A 26842-nucleotide genomic window follows, 5' to 3' on the forward strand; every position below is an offset into this window, starting at 1 on the left:
ACCTGAGCCGAAGTCGGCCGCCCAACCGACTGAGCCACCCAGGCGCCCCTATATGTGTTAATTTTTTAAATTTACCTCCAAGTTAGTTAGCATATAGTGCAATAATGATTTCAGGAGTAGATTCCAGTGATTCATCCCCTACATGTAATACCCAGTGCTCATCCCAGCAAGTGTCCTCCTTAAAGCCCCTTGCCCATTTAGCCCATCCCCCCCCACCCCAAACCCCTCCGGCAACTGTCAGTTTGTTCTCCTTTTAAGAGTCTCTTATGGTTTGTCCCCTTCCCTGTTTTTATATTATTTTTGCTTCCCTTGCCTTATGTTCATCTGTTTTGTATCTTATATTCCACCTATGAGTGAAATCGTATGATATTTGTCTTTCTCTGACTTATTTCGCTTAACACAACGCACTCTAGTTCCATCCATGCTGTAGCAAATGGCAAGATTTCATTCTTTTCGATCACCGAGTAATTTTCCATTGTATGTATATACCACATCTTCTTTATCATTTGTCAGTCAGTGGACATTTGGAATCTTTCCGTAGTTTGGCTGTTGTCAATAGCGCTGCTGTAAACATTGGAGTAGCACAGGTTTTAAAATATGTAGTGGGACTTCTCCAAATAGAATAACCAAATGCATATCCTATTATATTTATCAAGTTTGGGCTCCGCGATAATACTTGTCATCAAAGGAAAAAGGGGGTATCTTGGTGGCTCAGTTGGTTGAGCTTCCAACTCTTGATCTCAGCTCAGGCCTTGATCTCAGGGTCGTGAGGTCAAGCAGCACATTGGGCATGAACATACAGTGTATACAGTGTGCTCTTGGTTTGGGGGGGTAGATTCCCACAATTCATTGCCTACATACAACACCCAATGCTGCGTTTTTAAAATGCAAAGAACAGAGATCAACTGATACAGAATTGTCAAAATTTTTCATGTTTTACTAAAAAGGACTAGAAAAAGTCAAACTCACATAGTCAAGCAGGGTTTAGCAGGATGCTTAGCACATAATAAGAGCTGAATAAATAAATATCTGTTGACTGAAGGAAATGTTAAAAGTTTATCATGCCTGTGAGAAAATACCTCAAAAGAGTACTTTTTTAAAAAATTGACACTCTGGGGCACCTGGGTGGCGCAGTCGGTTAAACGTCCGACTTCAGCCAGGTCACGATCTCGCGGTCCGTGAGTTCGAGCCCCGCGTCAGGCTCTGGGCTGATGGCTCAGAGCCTGGAGCCTGTTTCCAATTCGGTGTCTCCCTCTCTCTCTGCCCCTCCCCCGTTCATGCTCTGTCTCTCTTTGTCCCAAAAATAAATAAATAAACGTTGAAAAAAAAAGAAAGTTGAAAAAAAAAAACTGACACTAAATTATATTTAAAAAATTAACTAAAAACCCAGTATCGAATTTCTTTAAAAAGTATTTATTGAGTCCTCACTCTGTCCCGAGTATGCATGTATATAGTTGTTTGTTGGTCAAGTTCCACATTATAATCTTTTCTGTATTCATGGTCAGGGATTAGTATTAACTGTATGATGGTGGATAATTCATGTAACTTCAGTGGGCATCACTTTCCTTTTCTACAACATTAGTCCATCTCAAAAACAAGTGTGATTTTTGAAAATGGATAGTATCTTTTGATGAAAAAAATATATTTCCTTGTATCAATCTCAAAGACTGATATCTGTATATAAAGTTTAATTGAAGATTATATAACTTTTCATGTACTTTTTAACTAAAATTCAGGCTAATGCCAAGGTAAATATTCTGGGTGAAAATGCCCCTGATTTTACATTTTGGAGATCATACAATTTTACATGAAATTTGTTGTCATTCCATCTCACCTAATTTATGTGTTCGTGCACTAGTTTTTGCCCAAATAAAAAGGCAGAAAAGCTTCAAGTTTGGGGGCTTGCTGAAAGAGCACCTTCTATTCCCCCAGAGCTTAAATAACTGAGGCTTCTGGACTCCAAGCCATGGTTCCAAGGCTGGTCAATCACCATAAACTGCAAGAGCCACATAACCACCCCGTATGCTCCAACATAGCTCCCATTATTATCGATAAAAGTTACACTACTATACCGAAGGGAGAGAAAGGCCACAATAAGGCTTTTAAAAAGCTATTTAATATATCAGCTTTCACAAAGATAGACGGCATCACTAAGACAAAACAAGAAAAGATGTGCCCAACTTTACAAGGTATTGGCACTGTTAATCATATTTTGAAATATTGCTGGCATATATCTTGGAAAACACAACAGAGTTGCCATATTTCCAACAGGAGAGATGACATTTTTAATGTTGAGATACACCAATAATTCCAAGCCCTCTTTTTTTCCCCCCTATATGGGAAAAACCAGAGAAGATTAGACAGTCAGGTTCCAGAAGCTTAAGTACTAAAATTGAACATCATAAATTCTGCCACATTCCATTACAAAGTTATCATAAAACTTCACTAAGCAAATAACTATATAGGTGTGTGTTTTGTGTGTGTATATGCTATAATATTATACAGTTATTTAGATTAGTATTTCACTTATACATACAAAATGTTGAAACATACATTTATATGCATATATAATTTTAGATGGACTTATAAAAAGATTATTGAAATAATTAACTGGTTTCCATTTATACTTCTCCATTTCCAATTTTTAAGTATCTCATGAGAAATAAGCTACATAGGTCAGTAGATCTCACAGCTTTTCCACATGTATTATTTTGGTCATCCATATTCTGTGAAGTGGGTAGGACACAGGCATTTATGCCCATTTTACTGACAAAGAATGTGATGTTCATATCTTACCCAAGGTCCACAGATTATAATTGGCAAAAGCAGATGTGATCCCTGATCTCCTACCTCTGAATTCTGAGCTCTTCTCACTATACCATCATAGCTGTATAGCATGAGATGATTTACAGATGGGAGATACATAGACCTGATCCAGGGGGGCATGGGGTCCTTGCTCAAGCCCCCTGTAGCATCAAGAAATATGGCCTACTGGGCATGCAGATGTTTGATGAAGTTCTCTCCTATGGTCCTCTAACTTCACTTAGGACTTTATTCTTTTTTTTTTTTTTTTTTTTTTTAATGTTTATTTATTTTTGAGAGAGACAGAGATAGAATGCGAGTGGGTTGGGGCAGAGAGAGAGGGAGGCACAGAATCTGAAGCAGGCTCCAGGCTCTGAGCTGTCGGCACACAGCCTGACACGGGGCTCGAACTCACGGACCGCGAGATCATGACCTGAGCCGAAGTTGGACGCTCAACGGACTGAGCCACCACCCAGGCGCCCCCAGTTAGGACTTTGTTAACCATGGCTAATATTTTGGATTGCTGTTGCCCTTTCTTCCTTCTTTAAAAAAAAAAAAAAAAAAAATCCTTATTTTCTTCAGTGTAGCAATGTACGCATTTAAAATATCCCATCTCCCATAATCCTTTACAGGTAGAGGTAGCCATGTGACATGGTCCTGGCCAGCTAGATGTGGAGAAAGTCCCCGGATGGGGCTTCTCGGAAAGCTACCTAAATGGGAACAGAAAATTGGCTTAACTCTATCTTTTCCTCTCCTTCCTCCTGCCTGAAATATAAACATAGTGCTGAAGAGGTAGCGGCCAGCTTGCAAGCATGAGCGTAAAAGTTACATATTTAATTAACGAAGTAGAAAGGTGGGAAGAGCCCGGATCCCTCAGAGTGTTATGGAGCCATGTCAGAAACCTAACTGCCTACCTCCAGACTTCTTACTCTGGGCGGGGGGGGGGAATATAGACCCTTAGCTTCTCAAGCCACTGTAGCTGCTGTGACTGAATTTAATTTGCCTGTTGGCAAAGTAAAAGGAATTAAAAATGAGAAGAAGAAAAATGTTAGACGGAACCAGAAGCAAACCCAGTCTACCTCTCAGGCAAGGATTGTTATGTATAATTAGCCAGTCCCCCACCAACTAACCACAGCTGGAGGCCATCACCAGGAATGGCTCACGCTAGGACAAGGGTCCACCACAGGCAAGGCCTTGAATTAGAGTCTCAGCTGATATTTGCAGAGAAGTGAGCTGTGGGGTTGAGTTTTTGTTCTGTTGCTATTTTATGCTTCTCTTTATTTATCTTCAAAATAAGGATCATAATAAAACCTCTGAGGACTGTTCTAAAGATTGAATGAGAGAACGAATACATGTAATGAACTTAGAATAATGCCAAGCATACTGGAAGCACTTCGTAAATGCTGTCCTAAGATCTGGGAAAGGAGAGGCCAATCATTATTGCTTCTGCACACACAAGAACTAACTTCCAGAGACAGTCACAACAATTTTCCCTTTTCTACAGACAGGACTCTGTAAAGAAGGGTCAATTCCTTCTCCCCATTCTTTCCCCTACAAAAGATACTGGAAGTATGGAAGTTTGCCCAGGAAATTATCATAATTAAAAATAAAATCCAAAAATATACATTGGGTGATTTGCAGGCTACAGCATAAGTATCAAACCTAATTATTCTCTTTAAAAGAACACAAGTCTGATGTGGGAAAGGGAGTAGGGGGCAGTGTATTAACTCGGGCTTTGTGGTGTGTTTCTTTGCCAGGTGCTGATAATAAATAGCATGAGGTTTCAGAGAAGAAGGTCTCAATATGCCTTAGTCTTTCAGGAAAGGTTTATTGGTGATCTTGAACTTGAGCAAAACAGGGGGATCAGAATCGAATAGAATTAAATATACCTTAGAAGAGGTCTTATAGGATGCGAATGCCCCCAGGGTAAGGATATTATCTTACTCCTTTTAAAACCCAAGTACAAGTACACAGAGAATGAATTTCCCCAGTTGCATTTTTTGATAGTTGTCTGCCTCTGGGATTTTGTTTTTGCAAAAACCACAGTTATTCAACACTACTACATATGGAACTGATGAAGTAGCTTATAGCAGACCCATGGTCCCAGGGAGAATATCTAGAAATACCAGAGAAAATTAAAACAGCAATCTTTTTCAAGCCATCAGAGATCTACTAAGACATCCAAGACTTGAGGGGCCAAGCTCTCTGAGAAAGGAAGGCCTCCAAAGCTTTCCCCCTTGGTTATTTTCTCATTCTTCATTGCATAAGGCAAGGAGTTAAAAAGCCAAGCAAATGAAAACTTCTAAAAAGCAGAGTGAAGTTTTCAGAATCTCATGGTGCCTAAAAGACAAAAACGAGAATTCAGGAGAGACTCTTGTAAATATCCCAGACTTCTCTTAGAATGCCTAGAAGGCAACACCCTAGGAGAAGGTGAACCCACAGTAGACCCCCCCACCACCCCCCACCCCCCAAGAAAGGTAAAACTATCTCTCTGGCCAGCTGAGCCCTTAATTAGATTGAGGGAAGCTTCCCCACCTCGAGATATCTAGGTTTACCTATTGCTTTCATACAGGGTAAATACTTTTTGAAGGAATATAATATCAGCCAGAGCCTCTAAAATTTTTCATATACAATGTCTCTCATTCTATCAAAAATTACCAGACGTATTAAGAAACAGGACCGAGACGCAATAGATAATAGAAACAGACCCATGGGTGATCCAGATATTCGACTTATCTTTAAAATGAATGTGATTGGTATTTTCAAGAAATCTATGACAGGATGGAGAATTTCACCAGAAAACTAGGCTTTACTAAAAAGGAATGAAACCGGAATTCTGGAACGAAAGATACAGGAACTGAAATGAGGATGCAGACCTCAGTGGAAATGTTTAATAGCGACAGAATACCACTGAAGAGTGGATAAGTGACCTGTAAGCCAGGTCAAGAAAAATTACCCAGACTAAAGCATACATGGATGGAAAATACAGAAGAGAGATATAGGAGACATATTGAAAAATTGTAACGTACGCATTTGGATTCCTAGGAGGAAAGAAGAGGAATAATGGGACAGAAACAATTTCCAGGAGAAAAAGGCTGTGATTTTTTTCCAAAACTGATGGGAAGACAGTACTACAGGTTAAAAAAAAAAACAGAATTTGAACCCCAAGCTGCATAAAACCTAATCACTTAAAGCTAGTTTCATTCAACACTATTGATTTGTTCATGATTTAGAAGTAAAATCTTGTGAAGCTTCATTGAGTACATGTGATTTCAGCTGGAGAATAAGATACTAGTGTTAAATTTGACCTTGACTTTGCCTTTAAACCAAAGTAAACCTGTGAAGATTGAGCTAGGGTAAAGTTACTCTGGCTTAACTTTAGAACCAGAACAAAAATACAGATTTCAGCTCTGTGATTTTATTTCATTTTTTACGAAGTAAGAAGAGACTGTGTCCCAAACTCTACTGCCATCCTAATAACTTTCTCAGCTTTTTTTTTTTATCGGTTCTAATATTTTCCTGGAAAATCTTGTGTTTTTGACACTTGAGTATTGGCATTTAGCACTTTTATTTCCATATCTTTTTTTCTTTTATAAAATCAGTCATCATCTTTATTTAAAAAAAAAAAAGTTGCCAGGTTTTACAAGCTGTGAATTCCTTTTTCAGGACAAAAAAAAAAAAAAAACAACAAAATCTAGATTTATTTTTTCCACTAGTTCCCACCCCCCCCCCCCCACTCCCACCAGAAGCTTACAGTTGAAGGGCAAAGCCTCCCTAATAACTTTGTACTGAATAGTTCAAGGTTTCTTCTTTTCCTGGACGGAATCCACCTGCAGTCTTCCAGAGACTGTTGATAAGGCAAGGAAGAGCCCCATCTTGGACTCTGAAAACTCTGTTTAGAAATTACTCATGCTTTCACTGCTTGATTCTGATTTGAGGAAAGCAGGGAGGAGTGCTATTTGTCAACATGTCATTGGATTCTCAGATTGTTTTACACTTTCTTCAGTGATCTTTGTTACTTCATCTTTTCCAGTGGACTCTTCTCAGTGATGAGTAGTCCTGGCAAAGCCCTGACGGTTTCCTTCCACATTCACAAGGTATTGGCCGCACTGTGTTTAACATTCCAACAGGGTTAGCTTAGCTGGCCTGGAGTATCGCGTAGCCAACAGCAACATGCTCCCTGGTAGAAGGCTGACTTGCTAATGCTTATCCCCCTTTAACTCCCTGGAGCCACTGTTTTCTTTCCCAAGAGTTACTGCTTTATAAGACCAAAGGAAGACTAGATGGCTGACTTAGTATTCTCCATTTTTAGAAAGGTTTTGGTTCTAGGGAATGGAGAATTGACCCAATGGACAGAAAGTAAGCTTAAGTATCCTCAACATTCTCTCCTTTTCATTCTCTAGCAGACTTTATTTAATCACTGTTATTGGCAAGGTCCTTAGAGTGGGGGGCAAAGATGGAACAAAGAGAAGGGGGCCAAATGAAGTGGACATGACCTCTGTATTTCAAGAGTTACCCACAAAGAGAAAGACCCTCTCTGATGGTAGATCAATGTTAGAGGTACAGTTACATAAGAGAAGTGAACTTATTTTACGTTTCTATCCTGGAAGACCACCCCTCACTCCTTCTCTGCTGTTACCCTCCAGTTGTCGATTGCTTCTCAGGGAACATAATTTGCTTACTGCATTTTGTCAAGGATCCTAACAGCGTTCATGCCCTATCAGCATTTATTCTCTGTGTGGTTTTCATTCTGAGGAAAAAGAAAATTGATTCTATCGGGTCTAAGAAAAAAATACTAGCAGTATAACCTAAAGGCCCTTCAGGCAAACTGCAGGTCTGCCTAAATGGTATTTGCATTCACTTCTCTGCCTCTGCTCCCTTCGACCTGAGCCCTTAGAGGCCGAGGCCATATTTTAACCATGCCTTCATCTCCAGAGACCGCAGCATCTAGTGGAACTCATAAAAGCCATGAAACATTTGTTCTCTTGAGGCACAAGATGGATAAGTAATCTATAGCAGTGATCAAAGATAAAATGGCAGCCAAAATACGCTCACAAACGAGTTATGAGTACTACTATACGTCGCTACTGAGTTTGTTGTTGTGGGACTACGTAATTAAGAGAGAACCCCTCCCCCCCCCTTCCCTGGCCTGAGAGAATATGGCGGGAGAGCTGAGACATGTGCAGAAATACCCATCGCCCAAAGCTGCGTGGGACGAGGCCGGGAGCAGCACAGCGAGCACTCTAGCTCTGTGTTGCCAAACATGTCAGCCACTAGCACCGTGCAGCTCTTTAAACTTAAATGAAATCAAAAGTGATAAAATTTAAATTCTCTCCCTCAGTCCTCCTAGCTGAGTTTTGAGTTCTGAGTATCCACCTGTGGCTAATGACGACAGTGTTACAGAGCACAGGTAGGTTTCCCTCATCACAGAAAGTTCTGTCAGGTAGTGCTGCTCCAGAAGTTCAGAGAGACAAGAAAGCAGTTGTCAGGGTGCTCCGGGGAGGTTTCGTGGGAGGTGGGGCATAGGAGGCAGCTTTTGGCGGAGGGGCGGGACACCGATGAGAAAAGGGAAGACCTTCCAGAAGAATGGTGTAAGCCAAGGGAGCTGTTAAAGCATGTTTGATGGTGGAAATAGTGGCAATGATACCATAGTCACTCTCCTGACCGAGCCGAGTGACAGAGGCCACAGCCACCACCCCTGCACCAGATCGTTATGCTCAAATATTTTGCATCGCCTCGACTCGTGGTGATGACAGCTGAGTTGATCATTCTGGCCAAGGCATGGTGATGACTGCTAATCACCCACCACCCCGTTGTCTTGTTGTCTTTAGGTTATCTTTGCCTCCCTCTCTCTGCCTTGATTGTGGAACAGCTTACCAATCCTGTCAGCTTTTCTGGAGTAAACACCGTCTGTCTCAACTATCTTTTTTCTCTTTTTCTACCACCCACACTTTTTGACAGTTACCTACCTGGCTGCCTCCACCGTCATCTCATCTTTTCAGGACATTTTTGCCAGCCACGTTATGTGCCTCTGTCTTTAACATGCCTTCGGTGGTTCCCTGTTGCCTTTGGGCCGGTATTTGAGATGTTTCTCAATAGAAGCTAACTTCCTTTCTTTTTTTTTTTTTTTTTTAATTTTTAAAAATGTTTACATTTATTTTTGAGAAAGACGGAGACAGAGCGGAAGCAGGGGAGGGGCAGAGAGAGAGGGAGACACAGAATCTGAAACAGGCTTCAGGCTCTGAGCTGTCAGCACAGAGCCCAATGTGGGGCTTGAACCCATGAACGGTGAGATCATGACCGGAGTCGAAGTCGGGTGGATGTTCAACTGACTGAGCCACCCAGTGCCCCGAAGCTAACTTTCTAATATCTGCTGCAAGCCTCATTACAGATGAATCAGCCGGCTTACCGGGCAGTGTGGTAGTCAAAAGAACACAGTCTTTAGAATGAAAACAGATTTGGGTTCCAATTCAAACTGCTCACTGGCATTTGAGACTTGGTAAGGAAAACCGAGTTCCCTCATCTGTGATACGAAAATAATAACACTTCCCTTGAATGTTACTGGGAAAGATACTTTATAATGTATAGAAGGTGCCTGCTTGGCTCTAATCATGTTCTCAGTTAAAGGTGCAAAAATTATTATCATTCCTGACTCTACTTTGGTTATCTTCTTTCTGTCCCTTTGCACATACCGCTGCACCTGCTGCTGTGACCTCTCTCCTTTTCATGCCTATCTTAAAAAGCTCCATTCTTCAAGGTCCATCTCTTTTTTTTTGATGCCTGTGCAGACACACACATGCACGCACACACACACGCACACAGTTGCAGAACACTCTCAGAGTCCTGTTTGTATCCCTCCAGCCTCCCTTCTGCACACTGGAGGTTGTGTAAGGGAATACCTGCTGTTCTGCGCCTGAAGGCTGCTTTCCCGGCCACGAGAGCATTCTCGGCTCTCTTGCAGTGCAAGCCCAAAGTGGCAGAAAATTAAACGGCCCTCAGCAAGAACAGAGCAAGGAGTCGGTGGAACCTTTTTGCTCTTTTGGGGGGAAGCTCTCAAGCGCATTCTACACTCTTTCCCAGGGTCCGCAGACAGACTGAACTCCACTTACCCACAATGGCACCTTCTCAGTGACACACCCTGTGTCCGGCTGACCCTTCACTGCTTCCCTTACCACTGCTTCCTGGGATTCCCCCAGATCAACTCCATGCACTGAAAACCTTCACTCGGTGCCTGTGTCCGGGAGAACCCAGCCTGAGACCCAAACATAGCACCTGTCCTCTTACACCACCTGCACAGAAGAGGCTCAGTCCTTCGCTCCTGGACTCCTGGCTAGCTCCTCGCGTCATGGGCTGCAAACAACAGGCGCTCACTGCGAACAGCTGCCACAAGCAAGTTGGAATCCACGCATCCGCAGCGTTACCAGAGGGTCTTTTTTCCATTGATGAATTGTGTAGGTCTTTCCTCACAATTTGTTAATGGAAAAAAGACCCACGGAGCAGGCAAAGCAAGCAAGGACCCAGTAAATGCCACCATGGCATATAAAATACAACCGCGACAAGTAGGATGCTGTTAAATGTTCAAGAGTGACAGTGCCCATGCAGCAGGCTCTTTGTGATTCTGATGACCTGGTGCCCTCTGGCCTGAGCTCACTGCCGCGAACTCGCTCTTCCTCGTTCTTTGATACCAGAGGGAAAATGTGCCGCTCACAAGCATCTTCTACTGACCCAACAAAAAAGAATTTTTGTACCTTTATTTTCTCATGGTTTTCCTGAGAGGCCACACAACTACTTTGCTTTTGTCATTGAGCATCTGCTAACGAAGGTTCTGCGAACCTTCTTCCCCCTCATCAGATCACACACCATATGCCATTATCTGCTGGGGTTGCACATTTCCCTGGTTGACAGTCGCTGTAAACTTCTGCGTGTCTGCAACACATTCATCATAAACTCAAGGCTGTATTCACAATTGTGTTAACTCTATAGTGCCGTGGGGTGTCAGGCCCTCTTCTGATCAACTCAAATATTTAGGGTTCATAGAGAATGCAGCACCCTGGAATCGTATCTTTTTTTTAACATTGGCCATTCGAATCTCTCAACTGGGACTGCGCTGGAAGTTTCTGAACACTCGAAAGCACTAAAAAGGTATGCAGAGTGTAGACTGTATAAAATTTTGCTTTCTTTATTACAAAGGACTTCGTGGTGGTGTCCTCTCCAATAATATGCAGAATTTAAATTAGCCAGTAGAAGGGCGCCTGGGTGGCTCAGTCGGTTAAGCGTCCGACTTCAGCTCGGGTCATGATCTCACAGTTCGTGGGTTCGAGCCCCGCATCAGGCTCTGTGCTGACAGCTCAGAGCCTGGAGCCTGCTTTGGATTCTGTGTCTCCCTTTCTCTCTGTCCCTTCCTCAATTACACTGTCTCTCTCTCACAAAATTAAATAAACATTTAAAAAAAATTTTTTTAATAAAGTAGCCAGTGGAGGGGTGCCTGGGTGGCTTAGTTGTTAAGCATCCAACTCTTGATTCTGGCTCAAGTCATGATCTTGCTGTCGTGCAATCCAGCACCACGCTGGGCTCTGTGCTGAGTATGAAGCCTGCTTAAGTTTCTCTCTCTCCTTCATCCCCTCTCCCCTCATCGCTCACATTCTCTCTCTCTCTCCAAAAAGAAAAAAAAAGAGAGAGAGAGAGAGAGAGAGAGAGAGAGAGAAAGAAAGAAAGAAAGAAAGAAAGAAAGAAAGAAAGAAAGAAAAAAGAAAAAAGAAAAGTAAATAGCCAGTAGAACCTGGGGTCCATATGCAAGCCAGTCGAGCAACTCCCCATGTCTGTTCTGTAAAAATTTCACTTTTCATGTCCCCTTGCATACAGAAAATACTTTAATGCCATTTATACAATGAGGTTTTACTTTCACATCCCAGGAATTCTTCAGTGATCTTTGTCAGGAGTTACAGAAACAATGGGCATATTGCTAATTTTGGTCATAGACAAATTGTAGATCAGACATGCATATGTGTTTACACTGGGAAGTTTCCCATTGCTACAGATCTTGATCGTTTTTTCACGTTGGAGCACCATTTACACCAATTCGGTTCTTGTTTTCACCCATTCTGTTAGCCGATCATCCATCCATCATTCTCTCTTGGTGAGATTTTGTACTCTGGCCAGAACTGTGTAGATACTCCAGTCCTGAAATTGACCAGTAACAGGACAACTGAACGTGGGTTATCCCACTGCTCACAATAGGCCGCCCTTCCCTTGATTTAACACCCATTTACAAGCTAAGTCACAACCAAGTCGGCCTAGTCTGCAGCCCATGAATTTCCATTGCCCGGCTAATTAAATGATGCTTTCCCAGGTGCTTCGCTTGAACTGTTTCACCAATGTGTCTCCAGTGTTTTCTTTCAAATCAGCAGCAGAAAAAATGCTAAGAACATCTTGCCATGTCCCCTAGTTCTCGTCTGAACAAGGTACTTCTTTTTATCCTGGAATCTCAACTGATTGCAGCTGATTTCATGAGAATTTTTCAACCCTTGCCTGTCTTTGTTTCTTTTGATTCTTGGAGCAGTGAACTATCTGAGCCTCGTGGTATCTGTTGTCACCCATATCAGGTTGTGACTTGTTTGTTTGTTCCATTTATTTATTCTTTGCTTACCTGGCTTCATGGTCTCCTGAGCCCTGTTAGAGAAAACCTAGAAAAAATTAGGATGGCATCTAAGCATAAATTTGGTAACTAATGGGTGATGGGGTCTTCTTACCTGTGCAAAAGTTCACAGGATCTAATTTTTGGTATCTCACTACCCAACTCTATGTCCAGTGATGAAATGTTACATGATTCTTGAAATTGGCTATGATCAGAGTATTTACACCATGGAAATCAGCAAACACTGCAAATCAGGGCTTCTCCTACCTCCCACCCAGAGAGCCAGTTGTTAAATATTTACTAGCAACACCACTGAGCAAAGGTCAGCCTATATTTGGCATCGTCAGGATTTTATAGAAGCGTTTGAAAACGTTTCAGAGGAAACTGCCGCTGTTTCTCTAAATCCGTGGATCCCAACCCTTCAGACCCAGTATCTCCTTTATATACTATTTTATTACACATTCTTTGCCATTCTGAAATGAAATTCATAGATGATATACTCTATCTGCACAAAACTTTTTTAAAGCAATCAGTATAATATCCAATGATAATATAAATAAAAAATAAAAGTTATTTATAATAGATTAATTTGTACTTTAATCAGTAAATGTTTGGGCAGGACTACCCTGAAAGGCAAGATGAGGTTAGCCAAATGCTCATACCCTTATGTAGAACCAGTACGAAAGCATCAGCTACGATGCAGACTGTGGACGGAAGTGAAGTTTTGGTGAATCAAGGTAATTTTCTGAAATGATGAACCCTTGGTAAAATTCTCTGCAATACAAAATGTAATCTCCCCTCAGTGCACAAGGTTAGTGCATCTTGGAATTTCCCGTAACTATTAAAACCATACAAAGAAACAGTCTGTGTGTCTGTGTAAGAAAGAATTTGTTTCTAGGTTCAGGTTATTTACTTTTGTAAATTACCTACGGTCTGCAGTTGTGTGCAGTGTAGGTAGCTCTTCGTTGCACAGAACAGCTGACCTTCTAGCAGCAGCCAGCAAATGCCATCCGTACCCCTGGTCATAAAGTCAAAAATATCTCCCAAAGACTCACAAAGCAGCCTAGGAATAGTACTGCCTTGGTTGAGAACCAGTACTCTTAATCAAGGCCAAAGAATTGCTCTTGAGGGCCCGGTCGGTACCCCTCTGTTTTGATGGGTTGATATCAAAAAGGAGAATTAACCGGCTGAAAGGACGGTGAACGCTAGGCATCCAGAGAGGACGTCCCAAGTTACCCACACTCTCAGCAAGTTGAACAGGTGCAGAGATAACTGGGAGAAATAACGGGGGGCTCTGAAGAGGAGGGACACTACAGAAAAGACTCCTGTCTGGGAGGGGCAGTGCAGCAGGAGCCCAGGAACTAGGAGGCTGGATGAGGAAGAGGGTGGGAGCAGCTGACTTTGGGAAAATGGGAAACTCCAAATGGAAGATCCAGTCCAGCTTTAAAAATTGTGTGTTATCCAGGAATTGTGGTGGCATAAGAAATAGTCATTATGGGGCATTACAGAACTGGGGACTCCTTGGAAATGACTCTGTAAATTATCTGATGGCTCTTGACTTCTGTTAATACCTGTGCTCAAGGTACATCTTAGTGGAGAATGGATAGCAGACAGTTACCTAAAGGAAAATTAGTATTTGCTTTTTCTTTTGTCCTTTATGCCTCATTCCCTTTTTTCTCCTGCATTTAATTTCTTAGATATTCAATTAAAAGATAAAAATTATGTGCTGATATATTGAGGCTTGGTACTTCTTCAGTAGGTGTTGTTAATTAACCAAGGGACCTAGTTATATAGATGCTGATGTAAGGTTTCATCAAAATGCTCTTTGCACTCTAGAGTTAAATATTCAAAGCTAGTTCTGTAGTGACTCCTAGCCTTCCCATCTCCTCTTGTCCCAGTGTTTGATCTGCTTATGGTACAAACTCTTTACCTTCTCAAGATTGTTGACTAGAGTAATTGTTCTCAAACTTCTTCAATACAAGGACCAGTTAATTAACTGAATTTACTGAATTAATTGAATTATTTAAAAATTCTGTGAGTCGTGTGTCCCATCCACTATTTTTTAAGTAAACCCTTTCATTGCAATATATGTAGACATGCATAAATCATAAGTACACAGCATGGTAGATATTTTTTATGACTGAACATACATTTTTAATTTTTTTTTAATGTTTATTTTTGAGACAGAGACAGAGCATGAGTGGGGGAAGGGCAGAGAGAGAGGAAGACACAGAATAGAATCTGAAGCAGGCTCCAGGCTCTGTGCTGTTAGCACAGAGCCTGACGCGGGGCTCGAACTCACAAACCATGAGATCATGACCTGAGCCGAAGTCGGTCGCTCAACCACCTGAGCCACCCAGGCGCCCTGAACGTACACATTTAACCAGCACCCAGATCAAGAAACAGAATATGACCAGCACACCAAAAGCCGCTTTGTACCTTCCTTTATTCACCAATCCTGACACGAGAGTAACAGGTGTCTTAACTTCTAATAGCATAGATCAATAAGGCCTATTTTTGATCTTTATATAAATAGAATCACTGAGTTGTACTTTTTCTGTTTGGACTTTTTTCACGAGATATTATGTTGTAGCATTTATCTACACTTAAATATAGTGAAGTTCATTCATTGTCATGGCTGGAGAGAATTCTATTGCCTGAATACCTCATATTTTATTTATTCATTCTACCATTGATGTATACTTCTAATACCATTGATGTAGTTTTCTGTTTGGGGCTATGATAATTAGTGCTGCTTTGACCATTTTTTTGGTACACGTCTTTTTACGTAAACATACATAATACGTTTCTGCTGGGTATATACACAGGAATGGAATAACCACATCCTAGAGTTCAAAGAATGTCAGATTTCAGTAGATACCAACAAATGGCTTTCCAAAAGGTTTATGCAAATGTCCATTCCCATTGGCGGTGTATGAAAATCCAGATTTCTGCATATCTTTGCATACCCTGGGTGTCATTGCTTATTTGTTTTAATTTTAGCCATGATGATGTAGTGCTATTTCATTGTGGTCTTAAATTTTGTTTCCCAGAAGACCAATGAATACCTTTGCAGCCATGGCTGGTTGGTATTCAGCTGTACCTCACTCGGATGGATGGGCCAACATTATCATAATAGAGATTAATGTCTGTACTGTAGTGGTTGTTAAATATTTTGTTAAATATTGTCTTCTATGACAGCTTTATTGAGGTATGAATGACATTAAACTGCATATCTTTAAAGTGTAAAATTTGGTAAGTTTTGAGATAGATACATACCTGTGAAACCATCACCATAATCAAAATAATGAACATATACAACAAAGGAACCCATAAACAAAATAAAAAGGCAATGTACCAAATGGGAGAAAATATTTGCAAATCATGTATCCAATAAGTGGTTAATATTCAAAACAAATAAAGAACTCCTACACCTCAATAGCAAAAAATAAATAAAAAATTCAATTTAGAAATGGAGAGAAGAAATGAATAGAGCTTTTTCCAAAGAAGAAATACAGATGCCCAATGGATTCATGAAAAGGTGCTCAACATCAATAATCATCAAGGAAATGAAAATCAAAACCACAATGAGGTATCCCCTCATGCCTGTCAGAATGGCTATTATAATTTTTTTCTTTTTTAATATCCATTTATTTATTATTTTGAGAGAGAGCATGAGCAGGGAAGGGGCAGAGACAGGGAAAAAGAGAATCCCAAGCAGGCTTCACGCTCACCACGGAGCCTTATGTGGGGCTCGATCTCATGATCTTGAGATCATGGCTTATGCCCATAAATCAAAAATCAGACCCTTAACCAGCTGAGCCACCCAGTCGCCCCATGAACGGCTATTATAAAACAGACAAGAGATAACTGTTGGAAAAAATGTGGATAAAGGGAACCCTTGTGCACCATTGGTGGGAATATAAATTAGTGCAGCCATCATGGAAAAAAATATGAAGTTTCCTCAAAACATTACAAACATAACTACCATACGATCCAGCAATTCTTCTTGTGGGTATTTATCCAAGGGGAAATAAAAACACTAGCTTGAGAAAAAAAAGAACTTGAAAAGATACCTGCACCCCCATGTTCATTGCAGCATTATTTCAGTAGCCAAGACATGGAAGAAATGAAGTGTCCATCCATGGAAGAATGTATAAAAGAAGTTGTGGTATGCAAAAGTAGACACTTCCAGTTGTAAAGTCCTGGATACGTAACCTACATCCTGGTGACTATAGTTAATAATATTTCATTTTATGTTTGGAAGTTGCTTGGAGAATAGATCGTAAAAGTTCTCATCACAAGAAAAAAAATTGTAACTATGTGTGATGATGAATCTTAACTAGACTTACTGTAGTGTTCATCTCCCAACGTATACGTAAACTGTATCATTACGTCGTATACCTGAAACTGATGTCATATGTCAATTATATTTCAGTTTTTAAATATAATGAACATATCACCACCACCCCTAGAAGTTTCCCCATATGCTTTTATAATCTTGTCCTTCTGCACCTCTCTGTTTTCCCAAACCCTGTCTCTAGGTGACCAATGATCTGCTTTCTGCCACCATATATTAGTTTGGATTGTCTAGAATTTCCTTGTATAAATGGAACCATATGCTAACTATATTTTGTGTCTGTCTTCTTTCACTCAGCATAATTATTATGAAATTCATTCTGGGTTGTAGCATGTATCAGTAGTTCATTCGTTTTTATTGCCAAGAGTTTTCCATTCTATGGATACACCACTGTTGGTTAATTCACCTGATCGACAGTTGGGTTTCCAGTTTGGGGCAAGAAAAAATGGTTGTATGATTTTACATTTCTAAAACTGGATGAGAGTTTTCAGTTTCCCTGCATCACAGCAACATTTGATGTGGTGACTTTTTCATTTTAGTGATTACAGTCGATGTGTTGTGGTAGCTCATTGCGATTTTAATTTGAATTTCACTAATAACTAATAATATTGATGTTTTTTCACGTGTTCATTTGCCATCCATATATTTGATGACATTTATTTTTTTTAATTTTATTTAAATTTTAGTTAATATAACATGTAATATTGGTTTCAGGAGTAGAATGCAGTGATTCATCACTTACCTACAGCACCCAGTGCTCATAACAAGTGCCCTCCTTAATACCCATCGCCCATCTTGCCCATCTCCCACTCACCTCCCTCCGTCAACCCATAGCGTGTTCTCTATCATTAAGAGTCTCTCGTGGTTAGTTGCCATCTCTTCAGTTCCCCTCCATCTTCCCATATGTTCATCTGTTTTGTTTCTTAAATTCCACATGAGTGAAATCATATGGTATTTGTCTTTCTCTGATTGACTTATTTCACTTAGCATAATACATTCTAACTCTGTCCACATCGTTGCAAATGGCACGATTTCATTCTTTTTGTTGGTTCAGTAATATTCCTGTGTGTGTGTGTGTGTGTGTGTGTGTGTGTGTGTGTGTGTGTGTACATCCTACATCTTCTTTATCCAGTCATCAGTCTATGGACATTTGTGCTCTCTCCATAGTTTGGCTATTGTTGATATTGCTGCTAGAAACATTGGGGTGCATGTACCCCTTCGAGTCCATATTTTTGTATCTTTTGGCTAAGTTCCTAAGTGCAATTGCTGGATGAGAAGGTAGTCCCATTTTTAGTTTTTTGAGGAACCTCCATTCTGTTCTCCAGAGTGGCAGCACCAGTTTGTATTCCCACCAGTGGTGCAAGAGGGTGCCCCTTTCTCCACATCTTCAGAGACACCTATTATTTCTTATGTTGTTAATTTTGGCCATTCTGACAGGTGTGATATGGTATCTTTGATGACATTTCAATTCGACTTGCTCACTTGCTTGGGGTTGAGGGTAAGGGGTTTACTTTTCTGGTTTTGAATTTGAGTTTCTTTATTCTGGATATAAATTCATTATCTCATATATGTATTGCATAGTTTCCTTCTAATTTTTGGCTTATCTTCTCGTAACTCAGAGCCTTTCAAAGAATAGAAGTTTTTGTTTTGGTTTGATTTTTTTAAATAGGCTGCATGCCCAGCATGGGGCTGGGACACATGACCCCAGGATCAAGAGTCACATGTTCCACCGACTGAGCCAGCCAGGTGCTCCTCAAAAAAATAGAAATTCTTAATTGTGGTGAGATCCACATGGTTAAGCTGGTTTATTATCTCATACTTTGGTTGCCATTTCTAAGAAATCTACGCCCACCCCAAGGTCATAAGACTTTCTCCTATTTTTTTCTTCTCAAAGTTTATACCTTCATGTTTTACATTTAGGCCCATGATCTTTGTTGAGCTAATTTTTGTATATAGTTTGAGCTATGGATCAAACCATACTGTTTTCTTGGTTTTGTGGGGGTTTTTGTTGTTGTTTTTGTGGGTTTTTTGTGGCTTTTTTTTGCAATGTATATCTAAGGTGCTTGCTCTGTTTTTTGACAAGACTATTTTCTTTTTCCTTCTGATCTTTATATAGGTTGAACTTCTTCATCAGTGAATTAAAGCACAAGGCTTATGCCATGGATTTTATTTTGCTATTGTTCATTTATTTATTTTGGCAAAGAGAGAGAGAGAGAAAGTGAGCAGAGGAGGTGCAGAGAGAGAGAGGGAAAGAGAATCCCAAGCAGGCTCTGCGCTGTGGTCTCTGTCTCATGAACCGTGAGATCGTGACCTGAGCCAAAATCGAGAGTAGGACACTTAACAGACTGAGCCACCCAAGTGCCCCATAGATTGCAGTTTTTAAATTATATCATTTAATAATTAGTCCCAATTTTGTTTTGCATATAGTGGGGCCATTTTAATTGCATTGAAACAATAGATCATAGTTGGCACCAATTTTAAATTTTTACCAAGTTGTACATGACACTTAACAGTGTGTGCCAAGAAGGGCGATGTGTTCAGTCATTCATTTATTCATTTGACAAACATTTGTTGGATTACTATGTGTCATGAAATGTTCTTCTTGTGAAGAACAGTGAAGTGGATAGAGTTCCTGCCATCAAGGAGATTACTTTCAATTATGGGAGATATACAAAGAATAAGTGTTTGCCAGGTACTTCTAAAGGCTGTAAAATGTAGGGTCAAGGGACAGAAAGTGATGGGCATGACCTAGGAGTCTTGTTTTTTAGGATCATCAGTGTCTCAATTAAGGCAACATATTCAAAAAGACCTAAAGAAAGGGATGGAATAAGTCATATTTATATCTAAACAAAATATTCCAGGCAGAGCAAAGACAAACTCAAAGACACCGAAGAGGTATATTTGGTATGTTTTCCAAATAGGCACAGAGCGTTCTAAGGTATTTGAATTAAGAATTTTATCTTATTTCATTCTTTTAATTTTTTTTTAACATTTGTTTATTTTTGAGACACAGAGACAGAGTGTGAACAGGAGAGAAGCAGAGAGAGAGGGAGACACGGAATCCAAAGCAGGCTCCAGGCTCCAAGCTGTCAGCCCGGAGCCTGACGTGGGGCTTGAACCAGCGAACTGTGAGATCCTGACCTGAGCCGAAGTCAGTCGCTCAACCGACTGAGCCACCCAGGCGCCCCTTAATTAAAAATTTTAGACCTTAGGGAAAGCACCAATACTATCCAGCTCTAGGATTGCCGGTAGATTTCATCTTCAAAGCCCCTTCAAATGATTGGTAGTAAATGCCGGTAGCTGGACTCAGCCAGTTTTTTCTGTAAAGATCCATACCATAAATATTTTCAGCATTGTGGCACATAATGTTTCACTCGACTCTGTTGTTTTCTAAAAGCAGCCATAGACAATACATAAGCAAATACATGTGAGAGTGTGCTGTGCTCTAATAAAACTTTATTTCACAGCAGGAGGTAGGCTGGGCTGGGCACTTGGAGACTGCCATCCTCTGGGCTGGCATGGTGTTGAGCGGCCTTGCCGGGATCTTTCCAAGGGAGGCACCTTAGTGAGTCTGTCATGGGCTCAAATGGAGCACCTGAGCCGTGTCCTGGCCGCTGTGAGTTACAACAGGCTCCTCATGTTACTGATCAGACCCGACAAGTTCTCCCAAGCTGTTAGTGGAAAGTTAGATCTCTGGGCTGTCTGCTCAGTTTTATTACACTAGCCTGCCCTTACCCCCTTCAGATTCGCCACAAATTACTTTACGTATAGGACACCAGCAGAGTTCCGAAGGTTACCTCCCTCCCCAAGTGCAGCCCAGATGGCCAGAACCAGCCCAGGCCTGGATGGCAGTGTTTCCTGGGAAGCTGCTGGTAATGTCCAGGGTTAGAGATGAGGGCTTCTACAGAGCTTTCTCACGTTGTGTCTGTGCCACAGAAATGCAAATGAAAACCTGCCGTTTCTCTCTGGATCTGGAGCATGGAGGCCAGTGGAAACCAGCTATGTACCCCTGCTGCTGGCCAGTCCTCACAGTGGGAAAAGAGAGAGGAGCCTGGTCTAACTAAGGAAGAAAAACAGGTCTTAAACACAAGGCAAGGGGCTGGGCAATTGTATAAGGGAATACCAAGATGATCCTTTTTCTTATTTTTTTTTAAGTTTATTTATTTATTTTGAGAAAGAGAGTGAGGGAGAAGCAAAGAGAGGGAGAGACAGAATCCCAGGCAGGCTCCACGCGCTGAGAGTAGAGCCTGAGGCGGGGCTCGAACACAGGACTGCTGAAATCAAGAGTCGGATGCTTAACTGACTGAGCCACCTAGGGGCCCTCCTTTTTCTTATTGAACATTTTAAACACATAAAAAGGGGTTTGGTTAATTAGAATATAAACTAAACTTGATTTTAAAAGTCACCCAAAACCATGATAGCATAAATACGATGGAGGTTTCATTTTTTCTCATGTAATGGTCCCGAGATAAATAAGCTGGTAGGGTGGCTGTGCTCCACATGGACATTCACATCCCAGGTTTCTTCCATCTTATGGCCTTGTCTTCTCCTGGGCGGGTATCCTCGTCTCTTTGGTCTCTACAGGCTCCCGTGGCATTCCAGTTGGCAGAGAAGGGGTGAAATTGCAAATGGAAGGCGGGAAATTACTTCTTAAGGAAGTGATGTGGAACTAGGGCAAAGCACTTCTGATCATATTTTGTTGCTGACAGCGTGGTCACGTAGTAGCCATACCTAGCTGCAAAGGACGCTGGGAAATGTGGCCCCAGTCTGGGGAGCCCTGTGCTCAGCTAATTAATAACCTATTGCGGATTTTTAAAGAGGATTATCCATTAGACGAGAGGTTGGAGTTAGCTGTTTTCCACAGAGTTTATAAGGGAGTTGAAAATATTTTTTGGTCTGTTTTCACCTCGTGTGTGAATAGTCATGCCTGATGTCACACAATACTTCAGAGACTGGTAATTATTTTTCTCAGACATTATTTCACTTAATCCTTTAACATTTGCTTCCTCTGAACTACACATTATCATTGGAAGCAGACGGTATCTTCATATACAAGAAGAATAAGGCTCGGGAAAATGATGGGATTACCCAAAGGCATACATCCGTCGAGGACAGAGCCAAGACTTTAGTCCGGGCTCGGAGCTCTGCCATTTGCAGCCCTCGCAATCTTTCTTAACACCTAACCCTCTGAAGGGTTTCCTGTTCTTTGGCGTTCGCCAAGTGGAACATCCCAGGGTAGCAGAAGTCTGACACTTTAGTGTGCAGAGTAAGCACCTGAGGCCCTTGATTAGAATACAGATTACTTTCCCAGAACCTGAGAAATTTTCCTGAGGTAACCCTAGGTATGGAGCCCTAGCACTGAAATGCTTTGGGAATCATTGCAGTGATCTTACATTTTATCATTGCATTTGCTTGAGCACACAGAGGAGATACTTCCTATTTTCTGTCTGTCTGTCCCCTCGCTTGTCCTCCCGTGCTTATATGTGTTACCTTAAATTTTGGAACTATTGCTTCTGAAAAATCTTTGCTAATCTCTTTTGAAGCACCTCTAACTCAAAACGAAAAGGCAAACAATGACGAAATGTCAAAACCCAATTATGGAAGCCACCGTGGTATCCCTTTCAAACAGAAGTTTTCCAAGTCCTTGGTTAAGGTAGATGTCCAGAAGGTGGCTTTATGCCCTGCAGTTTGAAAGGACAGACAACATTAGTTTTTCATCAAAAATATCGATGTTGAGTTCATAGTGAGTGAGTGTGTGTGTGTGTGTGTGTGTGTGTGTGTGTGTGTGTAAGGTACATATATACATATCATTGTTTCCCCAACAGAAATTTCACATAGATTTCTACTTGGCTCCATGTTACCCTCAATTCCCATTAAATCACATTGGGCTTTTTTATTTGCCTTTTTCTCTGTCAGACACCAGGATGAATTTAAACTCCAGTCCCTCTCCAATGGCCTCTCTGATGTATTTGCTACTTTTTACATTCCCTTTCCCTGTAGAATCTGATGGAAATTCCTTTTGAGCCTTTAGCTTTCCCTCAGAGTCAAAAACTTTTGTGTTGCTAATAGAACTCAGCTTCATTAGCATTTCAAATCCTGAGATGCTTTTAGAGATCCGTGTGTTAGATCTGAGGGGCTCCCCAGCCACAACCTGATTTATCAAACTTGTTTAACTAAAATCTCCAATGGCCTGTGCCTTTGACCTTATTTCTGCCAGCACATCTCATCAGGAAATCCTTTTCAAGGAGTCTAGAGAAAGACACATGCATAGTCTTAGAAGCTTTACTTTTGTCCCTCTCTCTGCTCTATATATTGCCTGTTGAAAAGCCATACTTCATTACTTTTGGTTGTTAGATCATGGGTAGATGGTGAGTAGATAGATGGACAAGTAGATGGTGGGTAACTAGAAAGGCAGATGGATTATTAGATGGGTAAATGGAGGGATGGGTGGGTAGGTGAAGTACATGAATGAATAAGAGGATGGGATGGATGGATGGATGGATGGATGCATGGAAGGAAGGAAGGGAGGGAGGAAAGAAGGATGGAAGGAGGGAGGGAGGAAGGAAGGAAAGAAGGATGGAAGGAGGGAGGGAGGAATGAAGGATGGAAGGAAGGAGGGAGGGAGGAATGAAGGATGGAAGGAAGGAGGAAGGAAGGGAAAGGATAGAAGAAGGGAGGGAGGAAGGAAGGGTAGTTAATATTCAAGTCTTCCATCTTGTACAATTCTTGCCATTTAATTAACTATAATTGGCCGTGGTGTTCTTGAGACTGAATACCATTTCTGCAGAAAACAGCAAGTCATATATGTGTCCTGCATCCCACAGGAGAGGGGTGGGGCTTGTAGAATAATCCATTGCCATTCTGACTCAGTGTCTTATTTGTAAAATAAAAGAAACCATTCTCTTAAACAAATATATAAAAATGCTTCAATGCAGCGCTGTTTAACCAGACATACACAGCAAAATCTCTTGGGGAACTTGCCCTAACTGCATATGCCTGCACCCCAGACCCTGAAATGTGCATCCTGATTGAAAATTAACTGCCCTGGCAGAATAGTCTCTGTGCCTGGTAGCAGTAGCAATTGAGCTATGGGGTCCTGACTTGATTTTCTTCTTGCAGACATTCCACTAACACTTTTTAAGAGCTTACTATATCTCAGGCAATGTTGCAAGTGCTTTTTACTTGTATTACCTCATTTAATCTTTACCACAACCTTTTAATATGTTTACCATTAATATCTCCGTTTCATAGGTGAGGGAATTAAGGCGTGTAGAAGTTAGGTAACTTGCCAAGGGTCACACAGCTAGGAAGAGGCAAAGCTTGGGTTCTAATACAGTCGCTGTCCAGACTCTATGGCCCTACTCACCATGCACCCCTCTGAACACTAAACTGACCTTTCAGTCCAGTAGAATGTTCTGTGATGGTGACAGCGTTCTATATCTGTGCTGTCCCAGGAACACAGGAGCCACTAGCCACAGGAAGCTTTTGAGCCCTTGAAATGTGGCTAGTGTGACTGAGAAACGAAGTTTTTAGTTGTCCTGTATTTTAATTAATTTAAACAGCACAGTTTAAGAGCCAACTAATAGCCTCTCTTCATACATACGATTTCAAAAAAATGAAGTGCTGAAGTAGGTATTAAGGTAGGCATTTCAGTTATAGACATTCTCCTTTATTAATAATATTAACGTGAAATAATTACAAAGCAGCCTTAGAAACCTTTGTGCTTCTTTCCGTCATTGAAAAGAGTCTCGCTGCTCTATTAAGCCCTCTGCCAAGTAGGTGGCACATCTCCTCTTAGCTCATTGGAAGATATAACGAGATGAGACAGAAAAAAATAATTCAGGCAGAATAATACAGGGACATCATGGGCAAGTTGTAGCATGGTGGTGCCATTGGCATTTATTCTTAGAAGTCATTGTTATATTTTCCATCTCCTCAGTACTGCCCTCATATGTTAGGGGGACGAGGGCTTCATGGAAATAATGGACTTTAAAGCAGGGTTTGGTGGTGGAGGAAAGATACTACAGGGGAATCTGGGCTCATGTGAAGGAGAGACGCCATCCTGCACCCCCTTCTTAAGGAAGTGAAGTGAGTGAAGTAGGAAAGTGGGAAATTTTGAGCCAAGAGAGAAGAAGAGGGGATTCTGGATAAAACAATGTAATGAAGCAAAAGGGCCATATCGTTCTTCATGTGATACACAAGTTAAAACTGGGTAAAGCTTTAAAGGAGAGGAGAAATTAAAGTATTAACAAAACAAAAGTATAGAGCTGCGAGCTTTTTTTATGTTTATTCTTTTTTGAGAGAGAGAGAAATGGAGCATGAGTAGGGGAGGGGCAGAGAGCGAGAGCGAGAGACAGAGACAAAATCTGAAACAGGCTCTAGGCTCCAGCTGACAGCACAGAGCCCGACATGGGGCTTGAACCCACTAACCGTGAGCTCATGACCTGAGCCAAAGTCTGATGCTCAACCGACTGAGCCACCCAGGCTCCCAGAGCTGAGTTTTAAACAGATAGAGACAAGGCAATATATAATTTGGTGAAGTTGTTAAAAAAACAAAAATAGTTACAACCGAGGTAGAAAACTATAGACCCTGAGACAATCCCAGTCCACTGCTGGTTTTTGTAAATAAAGTTTTATTGAACACACCCATGCCCGTTTACATTTATATATGGCTCCTTCATACTATAAAAGCAGAATTGAGCAGTTGCAACACAAACTATATAGCCTACAAAGCCCAAAATATTTCCTATGACCCTAAACAGAAAAAGTTTACTGACTCCTATTTTATAACAAAACGGGAATATATATTAGCACAACCTTTTGGAGTGCAATTTTGTGTAGTCACCACATTTTAACACGCACATCATCTTTGACTTGGCAATATTACTGCTAGAATTTTCTCCAGCTCGTGTTTTGAGACACACACCCACAGGGCTTCTTAAACACTGAAGAACTGGAAACAAGGTAAATAGCCAGGGCACTGGCTAAATGAATTACAGTGCATTAATGTAAAGAGATCCTATTTAGGTTTTTGGGTTTGGTTTTTTAGTGGGAGTTCTACCTACACTGTTTATTTGAAGGGATCTTGAGAAATATTGCCAAATAGAAAAATGTTACAAATAGTATGTATTATTTGTATAAAAGCAACATACGACCCTCACAAAAGATACACAGATCCATGCCCAGCAACTTTTCATTTTGTATCTTCTAGACTAGACGGAGTTTTTATGATTTTTAAAATTTTTTATTTTAATTCCAGTGTAGTTAACATACAGCATTGTATTAGTTTCATGTGTACAATATAGTGATTCAACTAGTCTATATATTACTCAGTGCTCATCGTGGTAAGTGTACCCTTAATCCCCAGACCCTATTTCAGCCCTCCCCCACCCACCTCTCCTCTGGTAACCATCTGTTTGTTCTCTATAGTTAAGAGTCTGTTTTTTGGGCTTGTCTCTTGTTGTCTTTATTCCCTTTGTTCATTTGGTTTGTTTCTTAAATTCCACATATGAGTGGAATCATATGGTATTTGTCTTTCTCTGAGTGCCTTATTCCATATAGCATCTCTATCAAATCTATATTCTCTAGATACATTCATATTGTTGCAGAGTGTGTATTACTTAAAAAAAAAAATCCGAATTAGGAAAGTGGAAAAGTAGGGGCACCTGGGTGACTCTGTTAAGCGTCTGACTTCGGCTCAGGTCATGATCTCGCGGTTCGTGGGTTCAAGCCCCACATCGGGCTCTGTGCTGTAGCTCAGAGCCTGCTTCGGATTCTGTGATTCCCTGTCTCTCTGCCCCTCCCCTGCTCACATACCCTCCCTCTCCTTCTTTCCAAAATAAACGTTAAAAAAAAAAAAAAAAGAGGAAAAATCCTGAAAAAAAAAAGTAGAAGAATGAACAAGAGGGGAAAACCAAAGATAGGTCTTCCCCAAACGGAGGGATTCGATATTGAGGCATTCAGGAAGGCAAGTATTTAAGTTTCAAGTTGGGAGCGAGGGAAACTGTTGGACTTGAAGAGATGTCTTTATGAGTCATGCACGGCAA

At 41.0% G+C, this 26842-nt stretch overlaps 1 protein-coding gene and 1 long non-coding RNA gene across 6 annotated transcripts in view; one reads left to right on the plus strand and one right to left on the minus strand.

The window, feature by feature from the left end:
- RARB (retinoic acid receptor beta) overlaps positions 1-26842 on the plus strand; it is a 747871-nt gene that overhangs the window by 544657 nt on the left and 176372 nt on the right. The window lies entirely within an intron of this gene.
- On the minus strand, positions 50-6505 carry LOC128315316 (uncharacterized). Its single transcript, XR_008298031.1, has 2 exons — positions 1355-6505; positions 50-1110 (listed from the first exon to the last, which is right to left on the minus strand). It is a non-coding gene; the product is annotated as an uncharacterized LOC128315316 (long non-coding RNA).

The sequence above is a fragment of the Acinonyx jubatus genome, chromosome C2 (assembly GCF_027475565.1).
Source record: "Acinonyx jubatus isolate Ajub_Pintada_27869175 chromosome C2, VMU_Ajub_asm_v1.0, whole genome shotgun sequence".
NCBI classification, from domain to species: domain Eukaryota; kingdom Metazoa; phylum Chordata; class Mammalia; order Carnivora; family Felidae; genus Acinonyx; species Acinonyx jubatus.